General features: G+C 39.4%; 1 long non-coding RNA gene across 1 annotated transcript in view; it reads right to left on the minus strand.

The window, feature by feature from the left end:
• LOC106508148 overlaps positions 9,265 to 26,781 on the minus strand; it is a 31,883-nt gene continuing 14,366 nt past the window's right edge. The window contains exons 2-3 of the long non-coding RNA XR_001304735.2: positions 18,904 to 19,001; positions 9,265 to 9,669 (exon numbers count right to left, since the gene is read on the minus strand). This is a non-coding gene — a long non-coding RNA (uncharacterized LOC106508148). The remainder of the gene's footprint in view (positions 9,670 to 18,903; positions 19,002 to 26,781) is intronic.

Consider the following 26,781-nt stretch of genomic DNA (forward strand, 5'->3'; position numbering starts at 1 on the left):
GTGCTTTTTCTTGAAGATCGATTCTGTATTTGTATTGCTATGAAGCAAATGATTTAGATCAAAGTTCCCATTTGTTTGTATTCAGTATTTCAGTTCGTGGCATGTTTTGCTCCCAATATATAAATTTCATTATTTTATAAAGGTTATTTTAATGTCTTTTCCTTAGAGTAAAACTATTCAGCTAATCTCTCCCTTTTCCTGAGATTCGAGAAGTTTTTATTTTATTTCTTTGGCCACGCCCATGGCATGTGGAAATTCCTAGGCCAGGGATCAAACCTGCACCATGGCAGTGACAATGCCAAATCCTTAACCAATGGATTAAGGGAACTCCAAGATGAAGTAATTTTAAATATTAAAGAACATAATTGGCCACTTTACTGAGTTCTGCTTTTCCACCTCTATTTTTTGCTAGTTTTTTTCAACAGCTATTGAAAGCTTGCTATGTGCAAATCACCTGCTAAATGTTTTGTGGACATTTACCATATTTATTCCTCCCACAATCTTTCTATGGGGGTGGTACTGGCCCCACTTTACAGATAAGGGCAGTGAGGTATAAAGAAATGTTAAATCATTTGCTCAAAGTCACACAGGTGGTAGATGCAAAATGGGGATGAACCCAAGTCTGGATGATTCTAGAATGGACCTTATACTACCCTGCATGTTTACCGTCTTTTTGTTGTTGTTTTTTAGAGGTGCACCTGCAGCATATGGAAGTTCCTAGGCTAATGGTCAAATTGGAGCTGCAGGTGCCAGCCTATGCCACAGACACAGCAACTCAAGATCTGAGCCACATCTGCAACCTACACCATAGCTCATGGCAAGGCTGGATCCTTAACCCACTGAGTGAGGCCAGGGATGGAATCTGCATCCTCATAGACACTAGTCAGGTTTGTAAGCCACTGAGCCACAATGGGAACTCCCGCATGTTTACTATCATTGAGCAATATTTTTAGCTTTGTAAGCCCTGTATTTGTAATAGTCTGAATTATGTCTTCTAGAGACATCAGATCCTAATCCTGGAACCTGTAAATGTGACCTTATATGGAAAAAGGGATTTCACAGATGTAATTAAGTAAAGGATTTTGAGATAAAAGAGTTAATCCCAGATTATCCAAAAGGGGTCTAAATGCAATCACATGTATCCTTATAAAAGAGAGGTAGAGGGGATTAGACACAGACAGAAGGAAATGTGAAAATGGAGGCATATGTCTCAGCAATGTGGCCACAAGGCAGGAAATGCCAGAAGCCATAGGAAACAAATAAATATTCAAAAAACCATGTGTTACTCTTCTGATAATTCTGTTAACAGAAGTGAGAAGAGGCTCTGGTGATGGAAATCATCTGTTAAATAGTCTGATACTTTTTGAAGTTGGCTCCATATTTTCCTTTATTACAAAGGAAGGTATACCCTTTGAATAGTGAAAATGAGTAACTCTAGAGAACAGATTGGAAGAAGAAAACTAAAACATAAGCATCTTTGTCTTTGATGGCTAACTCTTCTTATCTCATTTTAACTCCTACCTAAAGCACACTTGATCAGCATAGGCCTGGAACTTGTATTTGATGTCCTTCGAGCTGCTGTTCTTTTCTTGGTCATGCTCTGATGATGCAGGGTGGTCCAGTGCCTGAGAAGCACCCCTGATTAGCAGTCCCCTCAGAGTTCCTTGCACCTGTGATGGTGGCCAGTTTACTATAGGGTGTCATATTGGTAGCCTCTTTAATAACTTCCTGATGAAAAAGTACATTCTTTAAAAGTTTAGTTTCCTGGGAGTTCCTCTTGTGGCTCAGTGGCTTATGAGCCTGACTAGTATCTATGAGGATGTGGGTTTGATCCCTGGCCTCGCTCAGTGCATAGGGGATCTGGTGCTGCTGTGAGCTGTGGTGTAGGGTGCAGACTCGGCTTGGATCCCGAGTTGCTGTGACTGTGGCGTAGGCTGGCACCTGCAGCTCTAATTTAACCCCTAGCCCAGGAACTTCCACATGCCATAGGTGCAGCTCTAAAAGGCAAAAAACAAAAACAAACAAACAAAAAATTTTTTAAGTTACCTTCTTTCTGAATTCTTGTGGGAAAACCTAGGGGAAGAAAAGCAGCAGAATAACCTGATGTTACTGATCATCTCCTCCTATTTTCCTTCTCTAACTTCCCAACCTCATGATGAACTTTTTCTTTCTTTATATAAGAGAAAATTCTGCACTCGTCTGTTATTTCTTTTAGTTTGATTTCATATTCAGATTACTTTATGAAATAACTCCTACTTATAAATATCTTGGGTGATATCACAAATCATTTTCTAAAAGAGTTTAACAAATTGTTTTACTATTTAAATAGAAAATTTAATATTTAAGTAGAACTTTAAAATTCTATTTAAATAGAAATTGATATTTAATATTTAAACAGAAAGCTTAATATGAATTTAAAAACAAAACATAATTATTCTGTCACTATTTGCATGTTTTTTCTGACTCTTGTTTCCCGTTCTTAATCTTATTTAATATACCAAATTTCTATCCTAAGTTTTCTCCTCTGCATAGGAAATAACAAAGTGGCTTTTTAATATTGTAGCTCTTCCTAATCCATTGACAAGTATAAAATGAATTAAGGCCATCAATTGTGATGGGTTGAATTGTGTCCCCTCTCAAAAATATGTTGAGTCCTAAGCCCCAGTTCCACAAAATGTGCCTTATTTGGAGAGCGGATGTTTATAGAAATAATCAAATTTTTAAAAGAAGGTCATTAAAGTGGGCTCAAATCCCTTGTGACTGGGTCCTTATTAAAAGGGAAGTTTGGACACAGAGGAAAAAAAGTGAAGGAAAAAGTTGTTTGTGTGAGAAAACAGTGTATCTACAAGCCCAGGAATGCCACAGCTTCCCAGCAAGCACCGGAAGCTGGAGGAGGCAAGGAAGGAATCCCCCCAGGACCCCTCAGAGGGAGCATGGCCCTGACAACACCTTGAGTGGGATTTCTTGGGCTCTAGGATTGTGAGACCAAAAATAAATACTGTTGTTTTGGGGCATCCAGTTTTTTTGGTAGGAAACTAATACGTTAATAAATAAAGAAACACAAACAACTAGACAGACAAGTACAATAAATTCTACTTATTTGGGTTTTTAGGAATGCCAGTCTATATCAAATGTCACTATCCAAAGGGATCATCTGGAGAACAGAAGTGTGAGTCTTGCTCATCAGAGAAGTTCAGATAGGGTAACTGAGGAAATCAGTTATGCAGTCCACAATGGTTGCCTACCTCCCGAGATGGCTTGCAATCAACCACTCTATTTGTTTTTTTTTGTTTGTTTTGTTTTTGTCTTGTTGTTGCTATTTCTTGGGCCGCTCCCGCGGCATATGGAGGTTCCCAGGCTAGGGGTCGAATCGGAGCTGTAGCCACCAGCCTATGCCAGAGCCACAGCAACGCGGGATCCGAGCCGCGTCTGCAACCTACACCACAGCTCACGGCAACGCCGGATCGTCAACCCACCGAGCAAGGGCAGGGACCGAACCCGCAACCTCATGGTTCCTAGTCGGATTCGTCAACCACTGCACCACGACGGGAACTCCAACCACTCTATTTAAAATGAGTTCTGTTTTGCCTTTTTGGGGAGTCTCAGAGATCGTCTTGTAATTTTGATGGCATCCCTTGGGATTCAGCTAAGTTTCACCACCTCGGTGGAGCCTTCCTTATCCTTAAGAGACTTGATCCCTCCACTTTTTCGACCTCATGGGTCCCTTACAAAGCTCCATTTATCTCAGCCCTTCTCACACTGTATTTACAATTATTTGTTTCTGTTTCTCTTCCACTAGTATGTCGGTTGCCAAAGACTACATATTGGCACAGAGTAGCTTTTGGTATGTACTTTTGGAAGAGCAGAATTAACTGCCATCTCTAGAGGTCAACTGACTCACACAAGGTTGCTGTCATAGTCTCCTGCTGCTGCCACAATGGAGTGGCTTAAGTCATCACAAATTTACTGTCTTACAGTTCTAGAGGGCAGAAATCCAGAATCAGTCCCAAAGGGCTCAAAACAAGGCATTGGCAGGGCTGATGTCTTCTGGAGGACCTGAGGGGAGGATTTTCTTTCTTGTCTTGCTCAGCTTCTAGTTACTGCCTGCCTTCCTTGGCTAGTTTCCCCATACTCCACTCTCAAAGCCAATAGGATAGCATTTTCCCGGCTCTCTCTTTCTCTCTGACCTCTATCCTCCCCTGACTCTGACCTTCCTGCTTTCGTCTTATTAGGGTCTTTGAGATTACTTTGGGCTCACCTGGATAATCCAGAATAGTCTCCCCATCTCAAGATCCTTAATTTAATCATGACTGCAAAGTCTCTTTTGCCATCTGAGGTAACATATTCACACATTCCAGGGATTATGACATGGACACTTATAGGGGACCATTATTTGTCTATAATAGTCTCACAACCTCTTCTAGAATCTATTGCCTGCCACCTACAATAAATACTCTGATGACAACTGCACAGGCATCTTCAGCACAAATTTATCTTCATGGATCTTCAGACTTCCAGAGTGAAATGTTTTGGTGTCTATTTCTTCTTAAATGCCCCATAGATACCATAAACTCAGGGTATCTCTAACTGAATGTATCACCTCTGCTTGTCACTTCCATCTCTTATTGGTATTGGCTCATCAGTGGCCACCGACGGTCTCTAGCTAGAAAACTTGGGATGTTACTTGTTTCTTCTTTTTCACTTAAGCCCACTCTAGTCAATCACTATGTTTTTCTGATTTCGCTTCTGAGCTGTGCCTCAAATCTTTCTCTCCCTCATTACTCCTCAGGCCATGTTCTGAGTCAGTGTTTTATGAATTCAAACCTGTACAATAAAATGTCTTCTAACTGTATCTGTCTGACTCTGCACATGTCCCCTTAAATCCATTCTATTTGCAACAGAGTAGTTACTTAGTAGCTATATGTGACCTGTTTAAATCTTCAGTGGCTTCCCATCAACTACAAAATAACACACAAACACTTTGGCTGGGCAAGCAAAGCCTTCCACCATCTGACCCCTGACTATCTCTCCAAGCTTGTTTCCCTTCACCCTTTGCCTCAAAGCAGGAGCAACTCCATGGAACAATTTAGCTCCAGATTTTACCCAAGGACCGGACTGAAGTCCTCCACCAACTGAGAAGATATTCTTACCTCGCTGCTTTCTACAGCCTCTTCTGTTTCCCTCATACCTCTTCTCCAGAGACCACACTGTCCATAAATGCCTTAACCTGTGTCAGTAAATCCACGTCTCAGGCTCTTCTTTAGAGAACACAGTCTAAGATCCAATCTCAATATCTCTGTTCATCCCAGAACCACCCCCCACCTCCCCCTGACTTCCCTTCCTGCCTCATTAACATCATCATATATCCATGTCTAGACCAACCACCAGTAAGGAAAATAGCATGACTAATATTACCTTAGCCTATGTGTCGGAGATGGAATGATTTGTAAGAATCAATCATTCAAACCACTGCCAAAAATCAATGGATGTGCTCAGCTCTGTAGGAGGATTTTATTCTTCCCATGGTTTCCTGGCAAGTCAATTCCTGTGTTGATTCCCCCACCCTGAATCTGAAATTGCCAGGAATGAGGATGAGGACGCATTAACTTATTTAACTGAAAAAGCTCTTGGTAATCTTAGAGAAACAGTATTTTTCCAGCTTCTCTAATTCTTAGGCAGTTCCAATGCCCTAAGCCTCTAAAGTAATTTTTCAGATTTAAATGGGAGAACATGACTTCTCTGGGAGATGACTCTACCAAAGAATAATACCACATTTCATGATTTCCACTGCACAATGACACAGAGTTGACAAAGAAAGCTTCATTTCTTTGCAGAGCACAGATCTGCTAGGAAATACTGTGAGATTTAACGAGTCTCGTCCTTAAATCAAAAGGTCAGGACAAAACATAAAAATCAAAGCAACTCAATCTATTATGAACAAAACTCATGTGAAATAAGTTTTTCCAGACATCTGTGACATCACCAGGAATAATAAAAAGTATCTTGTCGCTTCAATTTGTGGAGAAGTTAGGAAATTAGAGCAAGTGGGGGTGAAAAATGGGATGGTTTCTTCCCTAATATTTTCTGAATTATGCCTTCCCATTTTCCAAGCTCTCCTCTTAGGGCATAGCTGCACACTTTCTGGTTCTCTTCTCATTGTAAGAAAACACAGTGAAATGAAAAAGGAAGTGAATTGACAGCTAGGAAGACAGAATATTTATTATCTGAAAAAAAAAACAAAACAAAACATACAGCCTTCACTCTTTTTTGCTTTCAATTTTCCAGCTCTTAAAATAGAGTGTTTTTTTTGGGGGGGGGGTTATTTTGTGTTACCACTTCCTCAGCAGCAATGACAAAGGTGAATGTGAGGATTTGTAAAACAAATGTCTCCCAAGACGAAATACTGGCTGATGTTCCATGATTTTCGAGAGTGGAAAAGAAATTCTATACAATTGGGGGTTCTTAAAGGTGATTGTGACTTGATAGAAATACTTTTCTGACACAGGCAGCCTCGTGAGGAGGTGCAAAGCATAATGTCTGGTGGGAGATTAGAAATTTGAATCTGTCTCTTGCCTTACTACTGAGAGTCACTTAACCTCTCTGGTTTGAACTTCCTTAACTTGAAATCGAAGGGGGACAGAAGAGTCCACCCCCAAAATATGCTATTTTGGCATATTGATTATATGAAACTAGAACCATGCAGTGCAAGAAGAACACTCCGACCCTCCTTTACTTTTCCCTGAGAGCAGGAAGTAACTCTCAGATGCGAAAGGAACCCTCCCTGTACCAGCTTCCTAATCACCAGAAACAGGGAATTTAGGGCCAGGAAGGCTATATAACAGGCATTCGTAACTAATGTCTTCATCCTATCAATTTTTCACAAGTGTATTGCTTCTTTGTCTAAAAGGTATAAAAACTTGCTGCTTTGCTCATTACTTTGAGTCTCATATTTTTTTTTTATAAGGCTCCCATACATATGGAATTGAATTGCTTTTCTCCTGTTACTCTGTCTTATGTCAATTTAATTACAGGGATAGCTCATTCTATTGTGCTTTGTGTTCTTGCACTTTGTAAATATTGGCTTGTTTTTACCAGTTGAGGGTTTATGGCAACCCTATATCTAGCAAGTCTACTGACAAGATTTCGCCAACGGCATTTGCTCACTTCCTATCTCTGTGTTGCATTTTGGTAATCCTCACAGTATTTCAAACTTTTAAATTATTATTCTAATTGTTATGGTGATCAATGATCTTTGATGTTACTATTGTAATTGTTTTCGGGATGCCATGAACTGCGCATGTATAAGATGACAAACTTAATCAGTAAGCATTGATTGTGTTCTGACTGTTTCATTGACAACCGTTTGCCTATCTCTCTCCCTCTGTTCAGGCCTCTCTATTCCCCAAGACACAGACTATTGAAATTGGGCCAGTTAAGAACTGTATAATGGCCTTTTACTAAAGGAAGGGTTGCATGCCTCTCACTTTCTATCAAAAGCCAGAAATGATTAAGCCAGTGAGGGAGGCATGTTGAAAGTCTGAGATAGGCCAAAATCTAGTCTTCTTACACCAAATAATTAGCCAAGTTGTGAATGCAAAGAAAAAGTTCTTGAAGAAAATGAAGTGTTTCTCCAGTGAACATATAAATGATAAGAAAGTGAAAAAGACTTATTGCTGATATGGAGAAAGTATTAGTGGTCTAAATAAAGAATCAGACTAGGCACAATATCCCTTAAACCAAAGCCTAATCCAGAGCAAGTCCCTAATTGTTTTCAATTACGTGAAGACTAAGAGAGGTGAGGAAGCTGCAAAAGAAAAGTTTGAAGCTATCAGAGGTTGGTTCATGAGGTTGAAGGAAAGAAGGTATCTCCATAACATCAGAGTGCAAGGTGAAGCAGCAAGGGTTGATGTAGAAGCTGCAGCAAGTTATCCAGAAGATCCAAGGTCATGAATGAAGATGGCTACAATCAACAAGAAATTTTCAATGCAGACAAAACTGTCTTCTATTGAAAGAAGATGCCATCTAGGGCTTCTATAGCTAGAGAGAAGCCTAACTTCCAAAGACAGGCTGACTCTCTTTTTGGGGGCCAATGCAACTGGTGACTTCACATTGAACCCAATGCTTATTTACTATTCTGAAAATCCTAGAGCCCTTAAGAATGAGGCTAACTCTACTCTATCTTTGTTCTATAAATGGAACAACAAAGTCTGGATGATAGCACATCCATTTAAAACATGGCTATGGAATATTTCGAGCCCACTATTGAGACCTATTGCAAAATATTACTGCTCAATGACAATACATCTGGTCACCTAAGAGTGCTGATGGGGATGCACGACAAAATTTTTTTTTTGTCTTTTTGCCTTTTTTCTAGGGCCACTTCTTGTGGCATATGGAGGTTCCCAGATTAGGGGTCCAATCAGAGCTGTAGCCACCAGTCTACGCCAGAGCCACAGCAATGCGGGATCCAAGCCATGTCTGCAACCTACACCACAGCTCATGGAAACGCCGAATCCTTAACCCACAGAGCAAGGCCAGGGATCAAACCCGCAACCTCATGGTTCCTAGTCGGATTCATTAACCACTGAGCCACAACGGGAACTCCATGCACAACAAAATTAATGTTGTTTTCATGCCTACTAACACAACACCCATTCTGCAGCCCACAGACCAAGGAGCCATTTTGACATTCATGTTTTATTATTCAAGAAATATATTTTGTAAGGCTAAAGCTGCTATAGATAGTGATTCCTCTGATGGTTCTCAGCAAAGTCAACTGAAAAAACTTCTGGAAAGGATTCAGTATTCTAGATAACATTAAAAACATTCATGATTCATGGGAAGAGGTCAAAATATCAACATTAACAGGAGTTGGAAGAATTTGATCCCAACCTTTGTGGTTGACTTTGAGAGGTTCAAGACTTCAGTGGAGGAAATAACTACAGATGTGGTGAAAATAGCAAGAGAACTAGAATTAGAAGTGGAGCCTGAAGATGTGACTGAACAGCTGCAATCTCAAGATAAAGCTTACTGGATGAGGAGTTGCTTCTTACAGAGCGACGAAAGTGGTTTCATATGAAGATTGTTGAAATGACAACAAAAGGTTTGGAATATTACATGAACTTAGTTGATAAAGCAAAGCAGGGTTTCAGAAAATTGACTCTAATTTTTACAGAAGTTTTACTGTGGGTAAATATCATCAAATAGCATCTCTTGTTCCAGAGAAATTGTTCATGAAAGCATTAATTGATGCAGAAAACTTCATTGTTGTCTTATATTAAGAAACTGCCCCAGCCACCTCAGTCTTCAACACCCACCACGCTCATCAGTCAGTGACCATCAACATCAAGGCAAGACCATCCACCAACAAAAAGATTACAATTCACGGAAGACTTAGGTGATGGTTAGCACTTTTAGTAATAAAGCATTTTCAAATTAAGGAATGTACATTGTTTTTTTCAGACATCATGCTATTGTACACGTACTATACTACGGTATAGTGTAAACACAACTTTTATATGCACTGGAAAACCAAAAATTTGTGTGACTCACCTTATGGCAAATTTGCTTTATTGTGATGGTCCAAAACCAAACTTGAGTATTTCCAAGGTATGCCTGGTGAAGGCAGCCAAAAAACCCAGAAGGAAAGACGGAGAACATTTTCCATACCTACAAAATATTGAGATAATAATAATAGTGCTGTTTATTATAAGGATGGTGACATTTACCAAGCACATGACAAACACTGTATGAAATGCTACACATACATTTCATGCTCTTTTCTTGAAAAACGGTGATATAGGTATTCAAATTCCCATTTTATAGAACTGGTATATCTGTTAAAAGGACTTGGTATCAAGTCCCACAGAAAACCTAATTCAACTGATTTATACAACTGATATATTTGTATTTATTCAACTGATATATATTTTAAGAGGAGGTTTTTCCTAGAAGAAGTCTCAAGCTCTGTTAATACAGTAACTCAGGGGCTCCCAGGGGCCACAGTGTTGGCACCACTTTCTTCTGCCATCCTTCACCTGTAGACTTTGGTTGTTCTAGCTTGATCCTCTGCCCACAAGGTGATTTCCACTGTTTAAAAAAATCACACCCTATTACAGTGATGAGCATTAGCGAAAGGGGTTATTTATGCCCATGGATCTCAAGAGCAAGGAAAATGTCCTTATAATTCTCCCACGCTAACCTTCTTTATACTTTCTTGGCCATAAATGGATAACATGTCCATTTCCAAAATGATCTCCAGCAAGAGGTATTCAATTACCATGATCTCATCAGAACAAATCCAACTGTTCTTTGGAGCAAAGGAGAAGCTCAGCCATTTCCAAAAAACATACCTTGACAATAGCCGAATAGAAGCAGAGGTGGAGAGCCCTGGTTGCACCTTAACAAGTGAGCAAACAGGAGTCCAAAAACAAATGGCTTTACCTATTTACCCATTCATAATAATAACCCAAAGTTAGAGCTTATGAATGGCAGAGCCAGGACTTGAGCCTGGATCTAAAAATAAGCACCCTAATGTTTTATGAACTCTTTCCCTGTATCATATTGTAACTTGTTCCTAAATAAGAAATTTTATAAAAAGTCTATATCATTCGCAACATACATTTTGGAGTCCTACAAACCTGAAATGCAGATACACTGAATTACATTTGTCCCATCTGCTTAGACTCTTGGCCTTTTCCCATCTCAACCCCCAGCACTGCATTAGAAAAAAACAAGCAAACTTACTGCCCATACTTCCCTTTCCCTCAGTTTTTCTGTGGTTGGGCGCATAGCTACCTTCAAGGGACATGATCACCCCTAATTTGTGATATAAATTCAGGAGATATGTTCCAATCACCTTCTACAGCGGCTTTCTATGAACCAAGATAGCACTTAACAGCTTCAGGGACAAAAGAGGCAGCCAGGTTGTCAAATGTGAATGATATGATTACTGAAGACAAATTCTCCCCCGTTTCAGGTGAAGATTTTCATTCTTTGAACATGCTATGGGCAAGATCAAGTCATAGACATACTGAAGAATAGAATGGTTCAATGAATAAGCTCAAGTAGGAGTGCTTACAAGGAACAGTTAGAACAGTTGTCAAGATCAAATGGACAAATTGATCCTAAGCAGAAGTGGGCCTATGAGTCATCTAAAATGAAGCAGATATGTCTGTGTCCTTAAAAGAGAGGAAAAATTCATTACTCTGCTTCTCTAAAGTACACGTTATCATAGATCCTACCCATTTGCAGCATTTAACATCACATCAACAAATGCCAAAATCAGAATTTTATTTTATGACAACATAAAATAGAATATTTAGAGATTATTATTTGTATTAGGAATATCAAGGAACTAAAACAAATATATACAATTGAATTATTTTAGTATTCTATTACATTGCTTCTTGCATTCCTTTGCATTATTGTTTTATGGGTAGTCATATTCAAAAACAAGTGACCTGGCATCTAAACTTAAGATAACTGTGAATGGAAAGTTTTTGTCACATGTTCAATACCCTCATTACCTACATTTTGAGTTCACTCTGCAATTTTAGCTCCGACTAACTGATATAAAGATGGTATCTTAATTGGGTATGTCTTTTCCCCCACTTTGTTCAAAAGTGCTGCAACCTCCTGGTTATTAGTAACTATAGCGCATTGCTATAAGTCATGATTCTGGGAGTCCCTTTGCCTTCAATGCCCTACAGGGCAATGCCTTTACTTTTAACCTTTCTTCTGTGGGATCCAATCCAATTATTCCCAAGGCTAATCCTGGGCAAAGCAGCAGCATTGTTCATGAGAAAATCAACACTTCTCCCCAAACAACAAGGATACAGTGAGCACTTATTAGTTGCTCCCATGTGATATAAATCCAGAATAACTGTCCATGTGGGAAAAGAGGTTCACAAGTAAGTGTAGAATTGAAGCAGCAGGGTATCAGTTCAAACACAAAACCTGGAGCTGACGCTCACGACAGACCTGGCTCTCTTCTGATAAGGAAGTAGCCTGCCCCAGCAAGCTCTCTGTCTCTCTGTAAAGAGAATGCTTATTAGGATAAGGAGAGTTTAAGACCCCCAGCAAAGCCCCACCACCCTTTCCCTTACCCTCTGGCTATAAAAAGAAGCAGCCAACTTCCACCAGGGTCAGTGTTCCCTGACCATCAGAAAGTTGCCCTGCTCTGTTAACAGCATTTCTTAATTCAATAAACTCTCCTTTCTCTTCACCTCGCTATGAGTCTGGAAATTCTTCTTCCTACTTGCACTAGGTCCACGACAAGTCTCTCCCCCTTAATGGGAGATATCTGATCCTGTTAGTCATAATGTTAGTCATAATGAGGACGTGTCTAAATTCCTGCCAAAATCCTCATGTTCTCTTGTTAGATTCCTAAATAAAGAGTTGAAGCCGTGATACTAAAAATGCCATTTGTGAACAATTTCAGGGGTACCACATTTTCATGTGTGAATCATTTTCTGCTAAAAGTTGTATTTCTTGTGCCTTTTCTCATTAATTAAACCTGTGGTTATGTTTTAGATGTTATAACTTCTCAGCTGTAGAAATTGGATATAAAAGTGAAGCAGTGTGATTAGCAAAGAATAGCATTACTTTCTGAAACAAAACTTCACATAGAGGAGAATAGCTTCAGCTCAGCATCCACTTAGGAGGTATATACAGTTACAGAGAGCTCAGAATATATGTCTACAAAATGTACAGAAGAGTAGCTCTACATCATATAAATGAGCTGACTTGTTCTTTAATACCTATTATTCCATAATAGTTGAATGGACTTTAATATAATAAACTATGTAACTCAATCTCTTCTAGTTTAAAGACATTTTTCAAGTAAATGTTTAGTTAAAGTCCTTATGAAGTTCATTCAAAGTTCAGACTCCTTATGAAAACTACTGCTGCCTGTCTCAAGAAGTGACCACCCTGCCTTTTTTCATAAGATGGTTTCTTGGTATAGAGAAAATATATATTACCTGCTCTGGAGAAGGTGTCAACTCTCTGCTTTCTCTAGCCGGCTCTTGGGCACTGGCCTCTGTCCCTGCTAAAGATGTTGCTCAGGTGTGTCTAGCTCAGGTTCTGCTCTTAGCGCAGGTAAGAATTGTGATGACAATTCCTTCTGGGAAATGTGGCCATCTCCCCCTACTGCCAGGGCTTCCCTCCAACAGCTCTTGAACTTTAGAGACTTGGCTGCACTTGATAACTGCAGAGACTAGGTCCTTCACTAAATGAAAGGAATATATGGAATCCAGAGAACTAGAAGAGTGAGTGCCCTTAAATGAGAGGGACAGATTGCCCAGGGAAACACAAAGAAAAGTAGATCATGGGTTCAGATATAATCTGGGCAGACAGGGACATTTTCCTCTGGTGGTTTCCATTTTTTCCATGAGATAAAAAAGCAAGGTCATCTGCTTTTAAGACATGGACCAAACTGTAAATATTTGGGCAAGTTTTGTTGATTCTATCAAGCAATGATTCAGTTTCACCCAGTGTTTATATGATTTCTTCAACTTTTAACTAAAACTAAGTTTCTTACCACTGTGTTGATTCTGGTCTTTCAGTTTTTATTTGGTATTCTCCTATTGTGCGTTTGTTTTTATTTTAAACAACTTTAAATTCTTTTCAGACGTAGAATGGGTTAATAATTAATGGACAATGAGTAAGCAGGTAAACAAAATAAATGCATACAATTTTAAAATTTTATAGCTGTTCTTCACCATAAGAAATTTTGTATTAAAACATATAACAAGGAAGAAATTCTGCATTCTATTATATTTCCTTGCATGGAATCTTGAGAACAACATATTTTTGTTTGCATATCTTTGCTAGCATCATAGATTCCAAGACAAATGTACTACCTTTTCAGCATCCTGACACTGAACTTGCCTTAGATGGTCTCATTGAAATATTGCAATAATTCTTAGATAAATATTTTCAGAATGATGAGCTTTTTCCTTCTCATTTTGATGAGGAGAGATACAGGCAAGGGGTAGCCAAGAAGCTTGCCCCTTGTTTTATATATTAAAAACAAGAAAAAGAATTTTGAAACAAATCAAAGACCTCGGTCAAAGTCATAAAATTAAACTCCTTTTGTCCTTCATCCCACTATGATCTTATATGCTCATATAAAATTTAACAAAGTAAAAAGTAATAAAAGTGACAAAATCGAACATTAAGTAATACTTAATTGCAAAGTCAAAGGTATTAAGGGACAAGTGAAAACACAGACAAATCTGTGGTCTCTACATCACACATCACATCCCATTAGGAAGGCCAGCCATCTAATGTTTATATGATCAGCATAACCACCCATAACAAAAATTACTCATTTATTAAGTACTTACTTTTAAAAACAGTTTTAAAAGTATCATTTAATTTTACCATTGGATCAATATTTTAATCAAAGAACGTATGTAAACTGCAGCAATATTTTTTGGATCCACTTCATAAAGTAATAAAAATAAAAACAAAAATAAACAAATGGGACCTAATTAAACTTAAAACCTTTTGCACAGCAAAGGGAACCATAAACAAAACAAAAAGACAACCCACAAAATTGGAGAAAATATTTGCAAATGGTGCAGCTGACAAGGGATTAATCTCTAGAGCATACAAATAGCTCAGGCAGCTCATTATCCAAAAAAAAAAAAAAAAAAAAAAAACAAAACCCTCAGTCAAAAAATGGGCAGAAGATCTAAATGGACATTTCTCCAAAGAAGACAGACAGATGGCCAAAAAGCTCATGAAAAGAGAGGCAATGTCGCTAATTACTAGAGAAATGCAAATCAAAACTGCAATGAAGTATCAGCTCATACTGGTTAGAATGACTCTCATCAAAAAGTCTACAAATAATTAATGCTAGAGAGGGTGTAGAAAAAGGGAACTCTCTGTTCCCTTTCATTGGTGAGAATGTAAATTGGCATAGCCTCTATGGAGAAAAGTATGGAGGTTCCTAAAAAAAGCTGAAAATAGAGCTACCATATTGATCCAGCAATCCCACTCCTGGGCATATATCCAGAGATAACCAAAATTTGAAAAGATACATGCACTCCAATGTTCACTGCAGTACTATTTACAATAGCCAAGATATGAAAGCAACCTAAATGTCTGACATAAGAATGAATAAAGAAGATGTGGTACATATATACAGTGGAATATTACTCAACCATAAAAAAGAATGAAATAATGCCATTTGCAGCAGCAAGGATGGACCTAGAGATTATCATGGTAAGTGAAGTAAGTCAGAGAGTAAAAGATAAACATCATATGATATCACTTATATATGGAATCTTAAAAAAATGATACAAATTTACTTTTTTACAAAACAGAAACAGACTTACAGACATAGAAAACAACCTTATGTTTACCTAAGAGGAAAGGTGGGGAGAGATAAATTAGGAGTTTGGGATTAACATATACACACTACTATATATAAAATATATAATCAACAAGGACCTACTTTATAGCACAGGGAACGCTATTCAATATTTTGTACTGACCTACATGAGAAAATAATTTGAAAAAGCATATGTGTGTGTGTGTGTGTGTGTGTGTGTGTGTGTGTGTGTGTATTTGAATCACTTTGGTGTATACCTAAAACTAATGTAATATTATAAATCAGTTATGCTCCAATATAAAACAAAAATTAATAAAATAAAAAAAGACCAACCACATGAGTAAGTAGGGGGGTGTTGGGTCACATAGTTATTACTTGACCTCGGGACTGAGTTCATCCTCATGGGCAATCAATCAATCATGCCAATGAACAAAGTCCCAATAAAAACTCTGGATATTGAAGCTTGGGTGAGCTTCTCTGGTTGCCAATACTCTGTATGTGCTGTCACATGTCAACACCAGGAGGACAACTAGTCCTGACTCCTAGGCAACAGGAAATGAAAACTTTGTGTTTGAAACCCATCAGTTTCTGACCTATGTGTGTCTTCCTTTGGCTTATCCTAATCTATAGCCTTTGCTATAATAAGTCATAACTGTGAGTAAAAAACAGAAGACAAACTATATCTGAAGTTTAAATAGTCATAGACAGAAATGCCCCTAACAAAGCTAATTTTCACAGCTATGCCATACAGATTTTCTTAACTGTATTTCTCAGATGAGGATGAGGATCAGTACATAACACCGGCTCTTTCTTCACAAGATTAGAAGGAAGAAAAACTTTCCTGCCATGGGTTAAAGTAAGAAAGCTTCTCTTTTCCTATTTTCCAGTTGGCATGGCTACTGTGAGTGCCTAAGTGGTGGTAGCTCACGGCCTTTAACCTCCAGCTTCTATGTGCTCATTAAGTTGGTATGGACCTGAATCTTTTTTTTTTTTTTTTTTTTTTTTTTGTCTTTTGTTGTTGCTATTTCTTGGGCCGCTCCCGCGGCATATGGAGGTTCCCAGGCTAGGGGTTTTAATCAGAGCTGCAGCCGCCAGCCTATGCCAGAGCCAGAGCCACAGCAACACGTGATCCAAGCCGCGTCTGCAACCTACACCACAGCTCATGGCAACGCCGGATGGTTAACCCACTGAGCAAGGGCAGGGATCGAACCCGCAACCTCATGGTTCCTAGTCGGATTCGTTAACCACTGCGCCACGACGGGAACTCCTGGACCTGAATCTTGTTCTCACTCTGATTCTCTCTGCTTTCTTGCTTACATGAAATAGGATGGATGAGTTATCCTAAGGACCTAGTCATATTTCCTCTTTGCTCTTTTTAAACATTGCTTGGACCCTGGGGAGCTTGTAATACTTTAGGATTGACAGTAGACCTAAGGGCCTAGAAGGAAAAGAGGGAGATATTTGGGCCTTAAACCTAAGTTGCATCTTCCAACTTTATGAGGGATTCTTATATTATGGTATCAGGAAGTAGTCTAGTTCAGAGTAAAGTGATGAGTTGATTTCCCATTTGTCACTGTCCCTCTGAGTGTATAAATCCCACAGGTCCCTCCTAGAGAGAAGGCATGACACGCCACAGTAGAAACGAGTTACTTCTGGATCTCCTGGCCATAATAACATCTTGAATTCCCCTCACTCCACAGCTCTAAAAAGAGATATATAGAGAGCTACAGCCAATATTTGGGATTCCTATGCCCTATTTGAATATGCCAAAACAGGATGTGAACAGGCTTGACATCTGTCACCCCATTGATTGCCAAGGTCAAATATACCAAAACATAGTCCAGGTGAGTAGCAAAAGAAGAAACAATTTTAGATGATAAGCTTCTAGTACATTCTGTATTTAGATATCAGAGTAGATGGATTCGCTGGCCTTCAGGGGCCGGAAAAATAGTCTCTGGTTTAAAATTGCATAAAATGATTGAGGTCTTTATTTTTAATATTTCATTCAGTTATGGCTTAAGTCAAGAAGGCCAAGCTGTAGCCTTAAACTAACCTGCCACTTAAGTAACAAACTTTAATTTCAAATTTGAAATTCATTTTTCTATGCATTAGAAATGAACAGAATTTAGTTCTTGAAAATAGTTGGCCTGCTTCCAGAAAAATAAATGTTAAAGTTCTTGGGAAAACACTTTTGCTCTAGAACAAATTACGGAACATCGTATTTAGAAAAGTCTTCTGCAAAAGTAGCCAACAGTGTTTTTATTCTTTCATTTAATAGCTTTTGCTTACCTCTTAGATAATCCTTTTTAGCCTGTACCTAGACCTTTTATGGGTCCAGGTACCCATAGTTATTACCTTCATTCTACCATCCAATTCTAGCAAGAGCAACAATGTTCTCTACATTTATTTTTGCCATCATTTAACTCAGTTTATTAAGTTTTGAAACACAAAATGAAATTAGGCACATGATATTTTAGCAACCCGAGATCATCAAATTATTCATGAGCAGACAAAGCTAGGTTAATATTAGTGCTAAAGAAATAGTCAATGTTGTAGGAGATATGGAGCAAGGAAAGGAAACCCAGGTCTCTGCACACGAGGATCATGACCATTTGTTAATATTTCCACCTATCGCTATAAAAGACATTCCCTCAACATTTAGCATCTCATAATAAACATTTCATTTGGCCCAAAATTTTGTGGTCAAGAATTCAGGAAGAGCTCAGCGGGTGGTTCTCACTTGTGGCCGCGTAACGGCATGCGTGGTCAGATGCTGGCTGGAGTTCTGGTCATCTGAACATCTGAACATCTGACTGTTAAGGACGTCAAAATGATAGAACCTCAGGTCTCAGCTGGGGCTGTCACTCAGAGCAATGGAACAAGGCCTTTTTGTATACTGGGCTTCTTGCAATGTGGCCTGAGTCTTGAGAGGGGAGACCCTTTGGGAAGGATCTAGACGGCCCAGGTTCTAAGGGGCAAGGCAGGAGCTGGGTGGTTTCTTCTGATCCAGCACTGGATGGAACAGTGTCATTTTCCCTCAAGTCTATTGGTTACAAGGTCACCCCAGCTGCCAAGAGAGAGACATAAGACCTCACTATTTGAAAAAAGGAGTGTCAAAGAATTTATGACATTTTAATCTGCCCCCAATTGGTCAATTAGCTACCTAAAATCCAGCCTGTCAGAATGCTGAGATGAATCCTCTTCAGAAAAGATACAATCCTTGGAAGAATTTGTTTCAGAGACTTTCATTTACCTATCTACTCCTTATAGCTTGAGTAGAATGATTATTTCCACTGGGATCATAGGAAAAAAAATAATCTTTTTTCTCTTTGCTACGCTGTTTATAGGTGTACACACAATGAAATTCTTGGAAAGTTTGAAAAGATTGTTTTATTCACATTGATTTCCAGGAGAAAATTTTCCATCTGCTCTTTCACACCAGGGATATTATTTTCCACCAGATGTGTTTAGTGTAAGCGGTCAAGTAGTGTCATGTTGTTTTTCTGAATTGTTTTAGGTGAAATATTCATGTTTTAAAACATATTTTTGAAATAACTCACCTTCATCAAAAAGAAGTCCTGCCAGCAGAAAATGTCATCCATAAAGTGTGATACAGCAGTTGCTTACATATAGGACTCTGTTTTTTGTTTGATAAGATCTGTGGATAGAAAGAAGGAATCTAATCACTTCAAAAATATATCTAGTTTCAACAACTATATATATATATAGTTTCAACAGGTAGACTTAAATGATTGTCTTTTTGCAATTTTTTTCCCCACGTTTGAATTTTCCAGGGAAACTTCAGCTTTGTTTGGTTTGAAATCATGCAGTGGCATTTGCCCCAGGTCAGTCAAAGAAAGAAAAAAAAAAAAAAAAGGATTGTTTCAGGCTGGGCAGAAAAGTACTATAATAGTTGTTTTTACCTTCAAAGTCAGGCTTAAACAGGGTTCAACAAGTCAAAAACAAAACAAAACAAAAAAGACAAAGAGTTTATTCTCATCACTCCTGGCCAGTTGCTTCTCAAATGTTAACGTGCATAGGAATCATTTGGAGAACTTAACACACGGATTCTCAAATAGTAGGTCCTGAATAGGGCTAGAGATTTTGCATTTTCGAAAACTCCCAGGAGATGTCCATTCCACTGGTTAACAGACCACATGTGGAGCATCATAGAGGTACATTGAAATAGCAATAATTAGATTTGAATTTGACTGGGAAGGAGACATTGGGCAAGAGAACTGGCAGAGACTTGCTCCTTGTTTAGATGGACTGCCAAGAGCAACGCATATTAAAATATTTAAAAATCTCAGAGTTCCGGTTGTGGCACAGTGGAAATGCATCCGACTAGGAACCATGAGGTTTCAGGTTTGATCCTTGGCCTCACTTAGTGGGTTAAGGATCTGGCGTTGCTGTGAGCTGCATGAGCTGTGGTGTAGGTCACAGATGCAGCTTAGATCTGGCGTTGCTATGGCTGTGGCATAGGCAGGCAGCGGCTACAGCTCTGATTAGACCCCTAGCCTGGGAACCTCCATATGCCACAGGTGTGACCCTAAAAAGCAAAAAGAAAATAAATAAATAAATAAATAAATAAATAATCTTAAATGTTTGATTCTTAAAGAGCCAATTAATCTTTATTAATAGTAAAATATGTATAAATACTCATATATGGAAATACTGTCAGGCTTTATGAGTTTTTGGTTTGTTTGTTTGCTTGCTCTTTAGGAAGTTCACAGCATATGGAAGTTCCCAGGCTAGGGGTCAAATCAGAGCTACAGCTGCTGGCCTATACCACAGCCACAGCAACGCAGGATCAATGTGGGATCTGAGCCACGTCTGACCTACACTCACTGCAATGCTGGATCCCCAACCCACTGAGTGAGGCCAGAGATCAAACTCGCAACCTCATGGATACTCAGATTCGTTTCTGCTGTGCGGCAATAGGAACTTCATTAATGAGTTTTAATGAAACAAATTAGGTGCAGTATAAAGCATTGCATTCACTCATAATTGCAGTTAAATGCACAATAAAAAAAATAATTCAACACATTAGTAGCTCTGAGGAAGAAAATCCATTTTCCCGACAATAAAAACAAACTGATTACAATACCTGGCTTTGACTGATATTGAAAATAACAGTATTTAAAATGCTAGTATTAATTATAATGGATTTTGGCAAGTTTCTGGACCAATGTTTGTTTTACAGACATAGAAATAAGGATTTTATCTTTACATGTCTTTCCTTTAAAATATGTATTCTACAAAGAGGAAATGTAAAGCAAAGCATAATGAAAGAGACAGACAAAAATGAAGAAAACAAAAACAGCCCAAAACCATTGTTAACATTTTGGTATCTCCATACTTTTTTTTTTTTTTTTGTCTTTTGTTGTTGTTGTTGTTGTTGTTGTAGTTGTTGTTGTTGTTGTTGTTGCTATTTCTTGGGCCGCTCCCGCGGCATATGGAGGTTCCCAGGCTAGGGGTCGAATCGGAGCTGTAGCCACCGGCCTACGCCAGAGCCACAGCAACGCGGGATCCGAGCCGCGTCTGCAACCTACACCACAGCTCACGGCAACGCCGGATCATTAACCCACTGAGCAAGGGCAGGGACCGAACCCGCAACCTCATGGTTCCTAGTCGGATTCGCTAACCACTGCGCCACGACGGGAACTCCCATACTTTTTAAAAATAATCAACATATGGCTTTTTTTAATTTTTAAATTTTTTTTTTACAGATAGGTTAGATGATCGTTTTTCTGCTTAGTACCCTATTAACATTCCATGCTAAGTATTTTTCTACATGTTTAGTAGATTCATAATGTTTTATTATGCAGTTATTTCATAATTTATTTAATAATCACTATAGGAGTTCTCACTGTGGTTCAGCAGGAATGAACCCCACTAGGATCCATGAGGTTGTGGGTTCAATTCCTGGCCTCGCTCAGTGAGTTAAGGATCCAGCATTGTGGTTAGCTGTGGTGTTCACAGAGGTGGCTTGGATCTTGCGTTGCTATGGCTGTGGTGTAGGCCGGCAGCTACAGCTCCAATTTGACCCCTAGGCTGAGAACTTCCACATGCTTTGGGTTCAGCACCAAAAAGCAAAAAAACAAAACAAAAACAAAACAAAACACTGTATAAGTTGCTTTTATCTTTCACTATTTTGCAACATCGCAATCAACATTTTATTTTATTTACTTATTTTTAGAGAAGTCTGTGCCTTTATTGGCCCAAAGGCATAATTAATATTTTAAGTGTTCATTTTTTTTCACATGCTGTCCATTTTTTCTTAGGAAAAAGTCTGGTGATTGGCATAACTAGTTCAAATGGTGTATATAGGTTTTTAGCCTCCTTGCACACATCCTTTCAGAAAGATAATGACAAATTATTCTCCTGAAATGTACAAAATTTTATTCCCTGTGGGTCACTCACTATCTTAACTTCTGCCAATTTACCATTTGATAAATGAGACTTCTCATGCTGGCAAAGTTGCTGCGAAAAGGCCATTCTCGTACACAGTTAGTTAATGGAGGAGTAAATCAGAACAATATTCTTAGAAAACAATTTTTAGTTGAGTGTTAAGAGCCTTGAGAATGTCCATACTCTTTGACCTGTTTCTGAGAATTTAGTCTATAAAGCAACAACTCAAAATGTGAAGAAATAACTGTACACGAGAATGATTATCCATGTATTTTAGTAGCAAAATCCAACAAACAAAATAATTGTCTAAAAATAAATTATGTTAAGGCCTCTATATTCAAATTATTATACAAGGATTAAAATAAGTATTTACAAAGAGTGTAAAGCAGGCATATAAAAAGGCTGGGTGGAAGGGAATATGCCCTGGTCATTAAAGAGTGGTGCAATTCTCACTCCACAACTCAAAAAAGGGACATTTACATAGCATCAATGGAAGTGTCACCCCCTGGAGTTGTGTAGTGAAATGACACAAGTGATATTATTGAATTTTTCTTTTTTTTTTAATTACTCAAATGAATTTATCACATCTGTAGTTGTATTATGATCATAACAATCCAATCTCACAGGATTTCCATCCCACGACCAAAGTACATCCCCCCACCCCTCAAACTGTCTCCTCAGGAGACCATAGGTTTTTCAATGTCTGCGAGTCAGCATCTGTTCTGCAAAGAAGTTCAGTCTGTCCTTTTTTCAGATTCCATATGTCAGTGAAGGCATTTGATGTTGGTATCTCATTGTATGGCTGACTTCACTTAGCATGATAATTTCTAGGTCCATCCGTGTTGCTAAAAATGCTGGTATTTTGTTCCTTTTAATGGCTGAGTAATATTCCATTGTGTATATGTACCACATCTTCTTGATTCACTCCTCTGTTGATGGACATTTAGGTTGTTTCCATGTCTTGGCTATTGCAAATAGTGCTGCAATGAACATCGGAATACATGAGTCTTTGCGAGTCATGGTTTTCTCTGGATAGATGCCCAGGAGTGGGATTGCCGGATCAAATGGTAGTTCTTGACTAGCAGACAGAGGCTAAATGAGGGGATACCCATACGGAATTTTCAAGAGGAAGAAACAAAAAGACTAACAGCCAAACAAGGAGATGTTTACTAAATGCCCAAAATAAAGAGCTAGGTACTGAGAAACAAAATATAGAATCAGAAAAACAGCACTACACTTTGGGATGGCTTCGCTACTTATTAATACTAAGTAAAATAATACTATGAAATAATGGAACTAGTTGATATTTCAGACCACATACTCAGCTTAATCTCTGTTTAAGATTGTGTTTCATCTGATAGCATAAAATCTAGTCTGATTGATTCAGGGTAAATGGATTTTGCTTCCATTGTTTCCAGAATGAATTCAGTGAAATCAGGACTTCCTACAACGAGAGGCTAACTCCAAAATGTCCACAATCTCTCTAGGCTTCACACAAGAAATGAAGTAGCCTCTGATCACAGAGTCCCAAACCCATGTAAAGGTTTTATCATCTCTCACACTCACACACAGGGCCTCAACCCTGTGGCAAGAGAAAGAGGGGCAAGTGCAGGGACTCTTCTGTTTGTGTTCCCTTATTCATTTGCCATCTTCTCTCAAGCTAGGAGGCCTTTATCTAGACTGTGGTGGCAAAACCGTCTAACCTCTCACTTATCTTCTTTCCAGCCTAGCATTTGTGGTCAAGTTATATAATTTCAAGCCCTTGCAAGTCAAAAACCTTGGCTTTGTATTATTGGTGCTGTTAGGGGAGCATTGACTAAATCTGCCCACCTTGGCCAGGCATGATATTAGACACTTGCATGAGTTGTCTCACAACAGGAGGTCCCTGGTGCTCCCAAAAGGGAGAATTTGGGAGGAACCAATAGAGGGGAGAAAACAACCAACCTTCCAGGATCCTTGGCACTGGAATCCATCTTGGCTGAGAGGTGTGTTTGCCACCAAGAAGGACCCTGAGAGCAAATATGGGCTGAGCAAGACGACTGGCCAGAGACAACCAGGAAACTAACCCCGTTCCCATAAAATCTGAGACCGTGAACCACTTGGCAGAGCAGTCCTCCTGGGTTCCCTTACCCTACTGCTCTCCACCCAGACATCCCTACCTAATAAAGTCTTTTGCTTCATCAGCATGTGCGTCTCCTCAGACAGTTCATTTCCCAGTGTTAGACAAGAGCCCACTCTTGAGGGCTGCAACATCACCGAACCGAAATTGGGTCTGCTTGCCTGTCACTCAGCAAAGCCAGTTTACTGACACCAGCGTCAACTAAAGAAGAAACATGCACAACCTAAATGTTGAGAGCTATGTTTTATTCGATGGACATTCTTACGGCTTCAAGCTTGGGAGGCAGCATCTCAAGCAACCCTGAGAAAACTGCTCACAGGAGGCAAGGGGGAAGCTAGGATATATAGGAGTTTTGCAACAAAGGGGAGGTAGTCAAAACAAAAGATGACTGTAGATTTCTGTTAATAAAAGAAAACTAGATGTCTCAGGTTAAGGAATTTAATGCAATTCTATATGAGAAGATGCAAGAGGCTGGGCTCACTGAAATCATTCCATTGATATGCACCTCAGCTCTCTTCTGCCAGTATTCTCTGTTTTCACAACCTGAGCTTCCCCAGAGCTCACCATTGCAGGTGGCTGCAATTGCTAATGACTGTGACATCCTTTGTTTCCTGATATGGCAGGCAATATTTTATTTCTCACTTGCTTGACTGATTTTCTTTTCTTTCAGCATTCCTCCACTTCCCTAATTAGTAACTGCTTGAGTCTGCTCTTTGAAAGTCAAGCAAGGACTAGGAGACTTGTGTCTTTTTCTACAAGCATGAAATGGAAGATACAAAGGCACTATATACCAGGAGGAGCCCATAGAATCTTACTTAGTGTCTATTCTTCCTTTTTCTTAATACCCTTCAATCCTAAGAGGTTCAGGGGTTAGACAAGAAAGGGAATAAAGTTTTGGATAGAGAGCTTAGTCAAAAACTTGGCAGAGGAATTCAGTTTCAGGAGGACTCATTTCACTACTCCTGGGCCTGAAGACAAGAATCTGACTCCTTAGGTCTCACCACATATGTCAGGGCCTTCTCTTCAGTAATCCTCACTGTGGTCCGGGGTATGAACAGGCGACTGGCACTTAGCCATCTTTCTTGACACAGATTGAATCATGAGCCACTGCAGCTGCTGGCCCTCTGGAAGGAGCTCAGGGTGGAGATCAGGAGTGAGGCCCTCTGTGCTCTGGGAAAACTGGCAGAGCAGGTTTTCGGATAGATATTTGCAGGAGAAGATTTTATGAGCCCAATTACTGCATTTCTTCATGCCTAGAAAAGCAATAAAACCCTTCACAGTGACGTCTTCTCCTCGTGACTAGTATAACCTTCATGAGACTAGCCGTGACCTGTAAAATGTGTGCTTAGTTGCATGCACTTCCCCACTTCACCAAAATCACATATATACTGAATTCCCCCCTTGCCTCTTAGGAGTGGTATCTCAGAGCTATGTGAAATGCCACCTCCCAAACTATGGTCCTCATTTTGCCCCCAATAAAACTTAACTCTCAACTTTTAATTTGTGCATTTTTTTTTTTTGGTCTTTTATGCCATTTCTAGGGTTGCTCTGGCGGCATATAGGGGTTCCCAGGCTAGGGGTCCAATCGGAGCTGTAGCCGCCGGCCTACACCACAGTCACAGCAATGCCAGATCCGAGCCGTGTCTGGACCTACACCACAGCTCACGGCAACGCCGGATCCTTAACCCACTGAGTAAGGCCAGGGATCAAACCTGCAACCTCATGGTTCCTAGTCGGATTCGTTAACCACTGAGCCATGACGGGAACTCCTAACTTGTGCATATGTTTAAGTTGACAGGGAAAAGCCTGTTTTCAGGGCCCAGGTAAAGTTCAACACTGTCAGCCAGTGTCTAAAAGAGTGGTGGCCATAGAATAGGCACCCAACAAATGTTTGTTGAATAGATGAATTAATACCCCTTAGGTAAGGAGATAGGTGAAAGGGCACGCAAGGAATAGAAAGGAATGGGAAGGAAGATCTACAATGTTCTCCTCAGACACCTCCTTTTTCAAAGCTTCCTTTAAAAATAAATTTAACTTTGGAGTTCCCACTGTGATGCAGTGGGTTAAGAACCCAACTGCAGCAGCTCTGGTCACAGCAGAGGCTCTGGTTCGATCCTCATTGTGGTGGGTTAAAGGATCCTGCATTGCCACAGCTGTGGCTGGCAGGAAGTTCTGGCCTGGGAACTTCCATATGTCATAAAATGAAAAATAAGGGGAAAAAACCTAACTTTGTCTTCAGGGGTTATGAATTCATTATTAAGCTCTCTATAAAAGTTTTCTCTTGAAAGAATCGGGGGCATATCCATAACATGCATAATCCTTGTATTTCTTACAATTTATTCCAGAAGCTGCTTAAACATTTATACATGCAAAATGTTTCACAAGCTCTCAGCAGAGATGCCACTTTAGAAGTACAAGTATTCCATTCAAGTCAGTCTCCCAACAAAAGCAAATGTGTCTGTTTACTTTTCCCCACTGTTCTTAAAAGAGGAAGAAAAGGAAGACAAGCCACACCCCAGTACCTGGCGTCAGTGTTCGTTTATATAATACCACTGAGAAGAAATTGGTTTGGAACTTTTGAAAGGCTGTGCTCCTCTACTTTGCTTCTAGAAGAAGAGTGCCCATTATAAATCATTATCTATACATTTCCTGGGTTCCTACTACATGACTAGAAAGTTAATCTTTCTCCAAAAGTTTACTCCTGAAATCCTGGAGTTATATAATAAACTTTTTTTTTTTTTTTCTTAAGAGCCACAGGAACTGCGACATATGGAACTTCCCAGGCTAGGAGTCGACGCAGGATCCCAGCCATGTCTGCAACCTACACCATGGCTCATGGCAATGCTGGATTCTTAACCCACTGAGTAAGGCCAGGGATCAAACCCGCATCCTCACGGATGCTAAACAG

This window comes from Sus scrofa, chromosome 16, assembly GCF_000003025.6.
Source record: "Sus scrofa isolate TJ Tabasco breed Duroc chromosome 16, Sscrofa11.1, whole genome shotgun sequence".
Lineage (NCBI taxonomy): Eukaryota > Metazoa > Chordata > Mammalia > Artiodactyla > Suidae > Sus > Sus scrofa.